The following is a 13,988-nucleotide window of genomic DNA, read 5'->3' as shown; positions in this document are numbered from 1 at the left end:
ACAAATTAGATTATATTAAATTACTTATACTAGATTATATTAGATTAGGGGTAAGTTTAACACGTGGACAAATTAAAAGCCAGGAAATGAATTGATTGAGAATTAAATTACTTGGGGAAGCGCGCAAAATTGACTGATTTAAGTTAAGTGAATATTAATAAAAAAATCATTTTTCCCAAAAACGCTTGGTGCCCTTTCATTTTCAGAGCTTCAACAAAAGCGATTCAGTAGTTCCTTATTCGTTTTCAATTCGAATTCAACTAATTTGCAAGGTACATTGCTTCCTCTGTTATTTTGATTGTTTTATTGTTGAAATTGTGTTGAAAATATTATTGGTATTGTAGGGTTTAGAGTGGTATGATGATCATTAGTTCTTTTGTGTAGTTAAATTTTTTTATTTTGGTTTGTTATGAAGTTCTTAGTTTGTGTTTGGTGGTTAGATGATACAAATTAGTTTGAATTTTCACTTTGATGTTGAAATAAAACTCAAGAAAATCGTTTGTAGTAGCTTAAGTAACAGGAGATGTTCTGATGTTTTGTTTTTTTATTACTTAGGATAAACCATGGCCGACCTTGATGAACTACACCCATTCTTGTCCATGTCTAACGTGCTGGCAGTGCACGTGTTCAGTCGTCTGAGAGACCCTATGGACAGTGAGTGCGTTACAAGTGTGTGTAGGGGGTGGAGGAATATTGCTCGACATGGGCTTGACTACACCCATCCTGTGTTGTCCATGGAGGATATACTCTGCAAGAATGTGTTTCTGAGACTTCAGTCCTGGCATGGTAAGCAGGCTGGTTTGCAAGGAGTGGAGGAGGATGTGGAGCAAGAGAACTATTTATCCCTCTACAGTGAACCTTGATGATTCTACCCAGAAGTGGGCCTTGGACTCTGTATTTGGTGGTGATGGGTCAGAGTTCTGGTTTTACATGTCTGGGGAGTGGTAGGCTTATTGTGATGGGTTCCCATTGTTGTTTGGGGATGATGAGTGTTTATAAGGGATTAGGGTAGGCGTAGATGTAGTTTTTTGTCAAAATTTGTAGTTAAATGTCCATGATGTTTTTTTTTTTTTTTTTTTTTTTTGCTTACCTATTGAATCTATGAAGTTTTTGAACACTTTTGCACTGCAATGTTTGTGATTGCAGATGACACTTTTGTAAGGAATGAACTTATTTTATATATGAATTTGCAGTCTATTACTCCTTATTCTCTTTGATTATATATGTTGTGATTTGTAATTTGTGTTGTTTTTTAATTGTGTGCATTAATGTTATTAATCTCAGATTGACAATGGAGTTGAATTCTTGTTTGGTTGTACATTATGTCAGAAATTTTTATGTAGGATTGAATAGTTTTAAGTCAGGAATTAATATATTTTAGTCAGGAATAAGATAATATTAGTCAGGAATTAGATAATATTTGTCAAGAATTGGTATATTTTATTCAGAAATTAGATTATTTTAGTCAGGTATTGAATTATTTTTCTTAGGAATTAGGTTAATTTAGTCAGGAATTAAATTATTTTTGTCAGAAATTAATAAATTTTAGTCAGATATAAGATAATATTAGTCAGGAAATATATAATATTTGTCAGGAATTGGCATGTTTTAGTCAGAAATTAGGTTATTTTATTCAGGTATTGGTTTATATTTCTCAGGAATTAGATTATGTTAGTCAAATATTGCATTATTTTTCTCAGGAATTAACTTAATTTAGTCAGGAAATAATTTATTTTTGTCATAAATTAATGTATTAATATTAGTCAGGATTTTATTTTTATCAGGAAATTAATGTATTAATATTAGTCAGGAATTTATTTTTGTCATGTATAAGATAATATTAGTCAGGAATTGGTATGTTTTATTCAAGAATTAGATTATTTTACTCAGGTATGGTTTATTTTTCTCAGGAATTAGATTATGTTAGTCAGGATTAAATAGTTTTTAGTCAGGAATTATATAGCTTTTAGTCGGGAATTAAATAATATTAGTCAGGAATTGGTATGTTTTAGTCAGGAATTAGATTATTTTAGTCAGGTATTGCATTATTTTAGTCAGAAATTAGGTTAATATAGTCAGGAATTAAATTATTTTTGTCAGAAATTAGACTATATTAAATTACTTATACTAATCAGATATTAAATTATAGAAACATATATATTATGAAGCTGAAACTGCTTACTCCTTATTCTTTTTGATTAAATAGTTTTTAGTTAGGAATTAATATATTTTAGTCAGGTATAAGATAACATTAGTTAGGAATTAGCTAATATTAGTAAGCAATTGGTATGTTTTATTCATGAATTATACTATTTTAGTCAGGTATTGGTTTATTTTATTCAGGAATTAGATTATGATAGTCAGGCTTAAATAGTTTTTAGTCAGGAATTAATATATTTTAGTCAGAAATTAGATTATATTTGTCAGGTATTGGTTTATTTTTGTTAGAAATTAGATTATATTAAATTACTTATACTAGTTATTTTAGACTAGGGGTTAGTTTAACACGTGGACAAATTAAAAGCCAGGAAATGATGAATTGATATAGAATTATATTAATTGGGAAAGCGCGTAAAATGACTAATTTAAGTTAAGTGAGTATTAAAAAAAATCATTTTTCCCAAAAAAGCTTAGTGCCCTTTAATTTCCTCTGCCCTGTACTTTAAAAAAAAACCATCCATTTCCAGAGCTTCAACAAAGGTGATTCAGCAGTTCCTTATTCGTTTTTCGACTCAAATTCAACTAACTTTCTTCTGTTTTCTCCTTAAAAGTGACAATGGCAAAAGCTTTTTCCTCTAATAACAAAGAACTTGCGGAGATAATCGTAGGCTAAGGGAGATAGTCAAATTTTTTGCTCATTTAATAGTTGTCTATTCTTGGCTTCGATCAGAAGATGGGTATCGAGACATGGTGGAGAATTGCATAGACATTAAGAAGAGGATACAAGAAAGCAAGGATGATAAGGAAGCAAAGAAAAAATTGTTGGCTGAGTATGAATGGTATGTACTATATTTTCAGCAAATTTGGTATGGGATGCAAGACATGTTAAGTGATATTTTAAGCAAGAAGGATAGACTTGATCAAGTACTGAAAGAAGAAGACTTAAAGGAGAAGATGGCAGAAAGAGTGAAACAAAGGGAGGAGGAGGAAAGAAATAGAAAGATCGAAGAGGGCAAAGCAGAAGGAAATTTCACAGAGGAGGAAGGAAAAAGCTAGGAGAATTGAGCAATGGTATGAGCCCAACTCTACAGTTCAATTGTCTGAAGAATCGGATTATGATTCTGATAATGATAAACATTCTATTGATCATTTGGAGAGGATCTATGATGCATATATATAAGTTTAACTATGCTTAATTTTGTATGTGATGGATGTTTGTTTTTGAATATGTATTTTAATTTAAATCCTTCTTTAGAATATATAAGTTTTTGAACACTTTTGCACTGCAATGTTTGTGATTGTAGATGACAATGTGAGTGGAAGTTGTAACACATTGTCATATCAATCACAACACTTTTGTAAGGAATGAAACTGATTTTATATATGAATTTTCAATATTATCCTTATTCTCTTTTATTATCTGTTGTTCTCTGTAATTTGTGTTATTTTTTAATTGTGTGCATTAATGTTATTAATCTTAGATTGACTATGGAATTGAATGCTTGTTTAGTTGTACATTAAGTTAGAAATTTTTATGTTAGTGAGGATTAAATAGTTTTAAGTCAGGAATTAATATATTTTAGTCCGGAATTAAACAATATTTTTCAGGAATTAGTTTGTTTTTCTTAGGAATTAGATTATTTTAGTCAAGTATTGGTTTATATTTCTCAGGAATTAGATTCTGTTAGTCGGGATAAAATAGTTTTAGGTCATGAATTAATATATTTTAATCAGGAATTAACATATTTTAGTCAAGTATAAGATAATAATAGTCAGGAATTAGATAATATTAGTCAAGAATTAGTATGTTTTATTCAGGAATTAGATTATTTTAGTCATTTATTGGTTTATATTTCTCAGGAATTAGATTCTGTAATTCAGGATTAAATAGTTTTAAGTTAGTTATTAATATATTTTTGTCAAATATAAGATAATATTAGTCGGGAATTAGATAATATTAGTCAGGATTTAGTATGTTTTAGTTAAGAATTAGATTATTTTAGTCAGGTATTGCATTATTTTTCTCAGGAATTAAATTATTTTTGTCAGGAATTAGACTATATTAAATTACTTATACTAATCAGATATTAAATTATAGTATATATATATATTATGAAGCTAAAACTGCTTACCTCTGGTATGGCATTGCTCATTGCAAGATCTTGATCAGTGAAGATTGGTTTTGGTTCAATTCCACACATTGACTTTTTGAAAATTGAAAGCAGACAAACAAATGTTTCAGTCTTTTCATCAGTTATGAAGGCACATCCAAACATTGTTGTGCTCCAGTGATTGTTTATACCAAAAAATGGTGCACATATCAACCCATATTTGTTTGTTTTGTATGTTGTATTGAAGATTAAAACATCACCATAAGCTTTGAAATCTTCAAGCATTTGAGAGTCACGCCAAAAATAGTTCACCACATTATTTTCTTCTCCAAATTTCAGTCTATAAAAGAATGAAGGATCTTTATTTGCTCTTTCTTGAAGGGTATCTAATACATTATGCATGTCTCCACCTTCAACCATACTCATTTTCACCCTCAATACATAATTAAGGTGGTCTCTCTTAGTATGACCTATGCATTCTTCTCCTCCAGCTTCATTGCTTATAGAATTGTAAGCATCCATTAATTTAATACCATTCTCGAGCATGCTCTCAATTAGCTACCCATTGGAGCTGATATTTGCCTTTCTGATCTTAGATGATGTCATTGAACTGTTATTACCAATTCATGATTATGTTCAAACTCATGTGTAAGAAAAACAAATTTACTTCTGCATTTTTCTTGAAACGAATATGAGCTTTGCATCCAGTTCTTGTGTCATTTACTTCCCTTTCTTTTCTCTTTTTTTCATTAGTTTTACCCAATATGGGTATTTCAACTGAATTTTGTTCACCTGCAATCTTCATATTACCCTTCGTCTGTCCTTCTTTAGAGCATCTAAAATAAAACTCATACAGTATATCATTGTTATCTCTTCTTTTTGTTGATTTCTAACGCTGAAACCAACAGATCTTGAATGAGTTTTGTATAAAAAATATCCATCATTGTAGTCTGATACTGTATAACCTGCTAGACATCTACTTATGTTTTCATCCTTGTCGTATTTGTAATAATCTGCAACAAAAGTAAATGTAAATCATACTGTCAAAATTATTTAAGTCAGGAATTAGAAAATTTAAGTCAGGAAATATATCAATTTAGACAACAATTATGTATTTTGTCATCAACTCCATTATTTTTGTCGGGAATTAGATATTTTATGTTAGGTATTACATTATTTATGTCAGGAATTAGATTATTACATACATGAATTAGATTAATACAGTCAGAAATTAGATTATTTCAATCAGGAATTATATTTATACAGTCAGGAATTGAACTACAAATTAATTGTCAGCAATTACATCATTATAATTACCGAGCATTTAATTATCAGTTGGTTGAGCAGGTAAAATACTCAATACAATTGGTTGAGCGCCATTTATGTTCTTCATTTACGTTTAAAAGGCCAACCACCCCCATTACTTTCCATAGTTCTTCCTCCTAACTGCAACTACTCTCCTTCTTTCTTCTCAAAGCTTTTGTCTTTATCAATGGCAATTCAACACTCTCATGTCTCATCTTCGAAATCCGAGAAATCAGGGTCCCCTCTTTCCCCTATTTACAGCTATCACGATGAGGTTGCTCCATTGAGGACGGTGAAGCACGACGGACCCAACCAAGGAAAGCAGTTTTACAGTTGTTCTTATTGGCCGGTAAAATCAATCCATTCAAATTATCCTTTAATTTTAATTTGGATAACTATGTTGTTTGATTGGATAATTAATTAATTTTTTTTCTAGGTACAAAGGACATGCGAATTCTTCAAATGGGTTGATGAGGTCGATGATATTCGCGATCTGCAAGATCAAATTGTTGATAAGAACTTAATTATCATGGAGTTGGAGGACAAAATTGAGCTGCTAAAGGAGAAGGTGAGAAAGTTGAAGGCCAAACAGGAGAAATTGGTTGACGAGGTTGGAGAGATGGGGATTGCCACCACTGAAACCCTCTTTGAGATGAAGGAGTGTTGACCTTGATCTTCTGTTGCATGTTTTTCATTGTAGTGTTGTTTATGAGGTGAAGGTTGTAGTACTAGGCTGGGATGTAAATTGTCCTTTTTTTGGGGTTTAAACTAGGTTGGTGGGATTATGTTGTGGGGTGTAGGTCTTTTTTTGGGTCATATGGTGTGTTATATGATGAAATTTTCAAGTATGTACTTTCATTTAATTATATTCATAGTTAACATATGAAATTTTCAAGTATGTATTTTCATTTGGTTAGATAATTTATGTCAAGTTTAGGTCTATTTTTGTCAGAAATTACAATATTTTAGTCAGTAACTAAACTTCTTTTGAAACTTATAGGTCTCAGGAATTATCTTGTTTTAATCAGGAATTAGATAATTTATGTCAGGTATTGAACTATTGTTGTAAGACATCACAATATTTAGTCGGGAATTTAATAGTTTTTTAGTCAGGTTTAAGATAATATTAGTCAGGAATAAGATATTATTAGTTAGGAATTGCTATGTTTTAAAATCCAAGTTCCTTTGTTTAATAGATTATTACATACAGGAATTAAATTATTTTAGCCGGTCAAGAATTAGATTAAAACAGTCAAGAATTTGATTATTTCAATTAGGAATTAGATTTATATAGTCAGGAATTGAATTAGAAATTAAATTTTATCAGCAATTAACATGTATTACTCAGGAATTAGATAATTTTTCTCAGGTATAAGTCTATTTTTGTCAGGAATTACAACATTTTAGTCAGTAATTAAACTTTTTTTTCAAAGTTATACGTCTTTAGAATTAGCATGTTTTAGTCAGAAATTCGATAATTTATGTCAGGTATTAGTCTTTTTTTGCCAGCCATTACAATATTTTACTCAGGAATTTAATAGTTTTTAGTCAGGTTGATAATATTAGTCAGGAATTGGTATGTTTTAGTCAGGAATTAGATTATTTTAGTCAGGTATTGCATTATTTTTCTCAAATATTAGGTTAATTTAGTCAAGAATTAAATTATTTTTGTCAGAAATTAGACTATATTAAATTAATTGTCAGCAATTATATCATTATAATAACAGAGCATTTAATTATCAGTGTATTATAATTCTAATTTTTATCATTTTCAAACAAACATACCTATTATATTTGCAACATCTTCATCTCTTTCTTCTTCATCTCTTTCTTGATTGGTGTTCTCTTCTATAATTACATTATCTGCTGCATTCGTCATTAATATTAGTATATTTGAATTTCATAGCTTAAAATTATCAATACACAATAAATTGGAATCAAATTTAAATTAATTAAGTCAAAATTAAATACGATCTGAAATTAAATTAGCCTTCCATTCAAATTTTAAGTCGAAATTAAGTTGAAATTGATTGCATGTGAATTTAAGTCGCATGCAAAATTGAATTAATGCTTTTGCAAAAACTTATAAACTCGAAATTGATTGTACAAATTCAAATTATAAGTCAAAATTAAGTTGAAATTAAATACGATTTGAAATTAAATTAGCCTTTCATTCAAATTATAAGTTGAAATTAAGTCGTAATTGATTGCATGCAAATTTAAATCCCATGCAAAATTGAATTAATGCTTTTGCGAAAACTTATAAACCCGAAATTGATTGTATAAATTCAATACGATCTATAATTAAATATGTTCTGAAATTAAATACGATCTAAAATTATGAAACTAATTATACCTTTTTCAGCAGTAATTGAACTCGAAATTGATTCTATAGGTGAATTAGATTCTCCTTCAATTATCATCGTGTTGTTTGATTTCTCCATTTTTGTGATTTGGATGTTGTGAAATTTGAAGATTTGAATGCTGTGAAATTTAAAGAAATGAAAGCGTTCGAAATTTGAGGAAATAAAGGCGTCCAAAATTTGAGGAAATGACGGTGCTCGAAATTTGAGGAAAATGATGAAAATGAAAAAATCAGGCATTTTATAAAATGGCGCGCGGGCTTTGCTCGGGTTATCATGCCCACGCCTCTTTGATTATGAGCCCAGTCTCACGTGAGTCCAGTCTCACACAAAACGTTTTGTATATTGATTGATTGTGTTTTTATTTCTCAGGTTTTTTAATGTTGTTGGTATAGGGAGTATTGTTCTTGAGGTTTTAGGGTTATTAATGCAGAGTATAATTTTTGGGTTGTGAGTTAATTATATTTGGGGATTAGTTTTATTGCCCTATAAGAATTGGGATATATTATGATTGAATTGAGTTCGAATTGTTATATTATTTGGGAACATGTGCCATTGTTGAAAGATTGTTTATTAACATGTTAATGGTTATTTGATCAAAGTATCAGATCAAAAGGGTGAACATTATTATTTTGTTTTTGGTTTGAGGCTCGATGTTAATTACCTTAGTCCTTGGCATGTTGGTAAGGAGATGATAATCATGAGTTAAGAATGAGATACAATCTTTATTTATATTTTCTATGATCCCCTACAGTGGGAATTGACCCATATGTGGTCTGGTTTAAGGTGTTTTTCTGGTTATTGAGAGTATTCAAGTTTTTATACTTGTTGGTTTGTTATTCGAATTACCCATGTCCAAGGCTAGGTATAAAACAAAGAGCGTGGCACATTTATGGGACAGATGAGTTGAGTAAAGGGTCGTATTATTATTCGAGGTTGAGTTGATAAAGGTTATTTCCAAAGTGCAATCTGTAATGTAGTTTCGAACTACATTGATTAATTGAGCTAGTAATGTTGATTTTCTATTATTCTCTGCATTCTGATATGTGATGATTACTCAGTTTTTTGCTGACGTGTGTGTGTGTGTTTATTTGTTGTGCTACTTGTGTTTGCGGCCATGTCTTCTTCTTATGGTGGCCTTGCGACGATCTATTTTGGAATTTGTCCTTAATGGTGAGCAGTCAAGATTTTTTAAGCAGGTTGATCAAGTGATAGTAGCTAAAGGAGCTCAAGTGTTTCGATTAATATGATATAACGAGTTTGTAAAGTTGTATAAATAGCTCACCTAGTTTATTGAGTTGTACAATTGGGATTTTGTAAGCCTTAGCACTTGATAGGTTGTTGAGTGTGGTGGTGATGCCTTCGATTTAGGTGTATGCTTCCGCAATTTTATTTAAAAGTTGTTACTTTTCCTTTGATTCCTGTTTATTATCAGTTAGTAAATCGGGGGTGTTACACAAAAGGAAACAAGCCACCAACCCCACCACCATACAATAATCTATTTCCTTCACTTTCTACCTTCTCCATCCACCCCACCACCCAGCCACCCTCCCCCACCACTTGTCGCATCTCATTGCACCTCCCCAACCCCTTGCCGCTACTCCCCTCCCCCGAAAACATCCCCCTCCCCGAAAAACCGTTGCCTCCCGGTGGGGAATCAAGTTGGAAGTATTTGGGGGAATGGTGAGGGAATAGGGAAAAAGGTCAAACAAACAAACAAACAACAGCAACAACAATAACAAAGGATATAAGCACAATGAATACCCCCAATCAAACAGCCCCTTAGCCTATAGGGGTACTTTAAGGGTAATGTCTTTCCTTGCCCTTTCCCCTGCTCCATACTTTAATGCCTAGTCTGCAAACTTGATCGGTTTAACCTTTGAGAAGTTTCAATTGATAGGGTAGTTCATCGCACTTGCATAAAATTAACTTTTTTAAAAAAATAAGTAATTTCTAAGTCAAAATTTTTAGAATAATTTATTTCCTCTATTTTATTTTTTCAATTTTAGATTACCAACCAATCACCCAAAATGGAAATTTCTCATATAAATAAATCAACTTCCTCCATTTCGTTTGGTTAACGAAACAATAAATAAGACTAGCCCCCTTGTTTCCAAAAAAAAAAAAAAAAAAAAAAAAAAAAAGAAGATTAACCCCCTTCAAACCTGTATTGTTGAGCAATTTCGGTCTTTCTTATTCCAAAAGATTTTACATGCACCCGGTGTACAGTAAAAATATTGTACATCAGGCCATGTAAGCAAACTCACACATGCCACCACTCAACCAATTTCATATCCCGACCTTTCTTCGAAGCAAAAATTGTAAAAACCAAAGAAAATAGAAGCCCCAAATTTGAAATCGTTGTATTCAAGATTATATTTCGAATTATAATTAATTTCAGAAGAAATTGTGAAGATATGCGATTAGACTCAACGCAAAAACTGAAATCAAATTCAACCATTTGAAGATTTCGAATTTGGATATGGAGGATTCGGCATTTGAGGTAAAAATTAATTGAAATTGAATTATTGTTCTATTATAATTGATCGAAAACATGAATATTATTGTGTTTGGAATGCATAATATTTCCAGATTTAATGTATACTACTACTCATTAAATTGCAATGATAAAAGAATGGGATGAGAAAATTGTAATCAAAATATTGTTCAACATTATAGCACATTGTACAAATTCACCCTTTTCATGTATAAAAGTTACTCTTTCTATTCACAAAAGTTACCCTTTTCATGTATAAAAGTTACCCTTTCTATCCACAAAATGTACCCTTTTCGTGCATAAAAGTTACCCTTTTTACCCACAAAAGTTACCCTTTTCATACATAAAGTTACCTTTTTCATGCATAAAAGTTACCCTTTTTATCCATAAAAGGTACCCTTTTCATGCATAAAAATTACCTTTTTTTTTTTTTTTTTTTTTTTTTTCTGCTGCTGCCTTTGCAACGTTTCAGCATCCTTCTTTTTTTCTTAGCAATTGCAACCTTTCTTCTTTCTTCAATTGCCTTAACATAATCAGCATTTAAAAAAACTCATGAAAAAATTAATAAAACACACCTTCATCTTCTGACGACTTCTTTGTAATCTTCTTCTTCACCATTGCATAATCAAACACTACAAAAATCAAAAACAAAAACAAAATACAAAACCTAAAAATCGAAAAATCAAAACAATTAAAAATAACAAAAATCTCATAAAATTAAGTAACCAAACCTAAATTTTGCAAATAACAACTTCACAGTAAAAGAGAGGACATATAATTGTTGTTGAAGAAAGAAAATCCAGGTTGAATAGAGATAGAATTGTCAATTGAGGAAGAAAGAAGAGAGAGAAAGAACATTCTGGATGAATAAGGAAGAGAGAGAATATATTGGTTTTTATTTGTAGGCAATGAAGCCTGCTGGCACGTGTGAATCAAAATGGAAACAAAATTGTTTCCGTTTAGAGTGCCGATTTACACTAACTTAGTGTAAATCGGATGTTATTAAACATTTGTGTTCTTATTCAACCTCGTCTTAAAATTCATGGTTATCATATTTTGGATATTTGGATTAAGATGTTGAAATATTTAGTTATCCTATCTTCTTTATTGTCTTACTCTGCATATCCCTGAACTTCCTGATGGATGTTGGATATCATCAACATCGATCCTCTAATAATCGTAATAGGAAATGCCATTCGTGATTAAGAACGGTAATCATCAACAACCAGAGTCTTCACAGCGGAAAGTTGAGCATACGTATTAATGTTTTGGACTAATACACTATCTTAATTAAGGGAGTAGGTATGAAATTTTAGCGCTTGCAATTGAATCTAATGGTTCAAATGGTGATTTAATAATGGCTATGAGTTTATTGTTTAGATTTCCATTGCTAGAACAAACTTATAATAATTGATGGAAAATTATGGTAATGGACTGATGGTATAGGAACATTAAGGTTGTTTGAGGTCCATTTTGGTGCGGTGCAGCTTGTGGTTTAGCCACATTTTTTCATAATCACAAATAATTTTTACCTTTAATTAACTAATAGCCAAAGTTTAGTTCACATTTTTAAGTTCATTTATATATTTTTTGAATAAAAATATAGTATAAAGATGGTTTAACAGTTTGCGGTTCGACGGTTTACTGTGTAAACTGTATACTGCAAACTGCATTAAAGTACGGTTTGCGGTGTGGTTTGGTCTAAATTTTTTGGAAACGGTACCTAAACCAAAAACCGCAATTTAGTCATTTTTTAACCTACATCGCAATATTCAAACCACATACCACACCAAACCGCAATTAATAGCCCTAAGGAACATAAAGTACAGAGTTTTCATGTCGATTGAAGATTCACATTCATTGATAAATAAACAATTTAACACCTTAATTTTTCTTTTGTCATGTTAGTTAAAATCGTCCCGTAGCAAGTTCAAACTTAAAGTGATGTCCATATAATTAGGACCCGTTCTGTTTAGCTTAATTTCAGTTCAGTTCAATTCAACTCTAATAAGTTCAGTTCAGTTTCTAATTTCCTTCTCTCATAAACAATTCATTTCAGCTGTATTCAGTTCAGTTCAGTTCAGCCCCAATCAGTTCAGTTTAGTAAATCGGAACAGGTCCTTAGAGTTGAAATTCCACTAACTTTTCCACTCTCATTTAGGTCTTTAGTTATTGTAAAACAATTTTCTTTGTTTTTTTTTTCTTTTCTTAATGCGTGAAATGAGAGTGACAAAAGTAAGAAGAAGGGTGAAGTGATCTAGAGGATGCATAAGAAGAGAATCAGGACTCATATAGTAACTAACTTTTCCACTCTTATATAGTTCAAAATGAATGAAAAGTAAAAATTTCATGATGTGTTTATCACCTTAATTTGATGAAGTATCTCCCTGCAAAACAAGAAAAAGTATCTTGTCTTATTGGAATCAATTCATTATGTTTTTGTGTTAATTTTTACGTGGCACCTTTTCACATCATATGCATACAAAATTGTTATGTTAAAAAATGAGAGAGTTCAGAATTATAACAATTTTAATGTTTTACCCTAAAATTGCTCTCAAGTAGTAGTTTTACTGTTAAACTGCTACAGTATTTTAGCAGATTTTCACTCAACTCGTGTTGGGTTGAGCAATTCATTTATAACCTTGCCACTTAATTTCATGATTTATTTCGGTGATAAACTTGAATTTTCTTAACCCGATTGCCCGGACATAAAGCAACGCCCGAAAAATTTAGAAATTAGAATGGCCTTGTTTGGTGAAAAGCTAAAAGCTGAAGCTGATTGTATTAGCCGATTTTGACTAGTTGATTGTATTAACCGATTTGACTAACTGATTGTATTAGCTGATTATATAAAAGGGTTTGGTAAACTACTATAAGCTGATAGGTATTTACTTATGTAAAATGACCAATAAGCCCATTGACATATATGTATATAAAATTGAAGAAATTATTAATCCCACTAAAAGTATTTAATTTATCAAGAGAATCTCTTTATTCTTATATTAGTGTATTATTGCAATTCACTACTACAATTAGTTTTTTTTTAAGATTTACAAATTCATGTTGATAGTGTTTTTATTTATTTATTTATTTATGTAATTTAAGATTTTGGATAAACATTTTAAAAAGTTATCAATGTACCAACTCTTAAGTTTATCTTGTGTCAAAAAAAAAAAAAAGAAAAAAAAAAACTCTTAAGTTTATCAATAATTGAGGGGAAAAAACCACAATACCCGGCCCATTGCTTTTCTCATACAGCATGAATAACCCCTTCTTCATCTTCCCCCAAACCAATTTCACCATCTTTATCTCTTTTTTTTTTTAATTTTTTTTTTATGGTGAAAAAAAAAAAATTAGTCAATGCTAATGCTCCATCATCCTATCTCTTTATCAAAAACAATTGAAAGGAAATCAAAATTATTGACATCTATTTGCAGATCTGACTACTCCCAACTATGAAGGTAAAATTTCAATATTATTCTCAATTCTATAGCAAAAATTAAAACATGCATACCTATTTTTAAAGTTAAAATAAACTTGGTGAAAGATGGA

This window comes from Chenopodium album, chromosome 15 (assembly GCF_948465745.1).
Source record: "Chenopodium album chromosome 15, dcCheAlbu1.1, whole genome shotgun sequence".
Classification (NCBI taxonomy): domain Eukaryota; kingdom Viridiplantae; phylum Streptophyta; class Magnoliopsida; order Caryophyllales; family Amaranthaceae; genus Chenopodium; species Chenopodium album.
The sequence above is the reverse complement of the archived record's forward strand: the minus strand, read 5'-3'. Positions refer to the sequence as shown.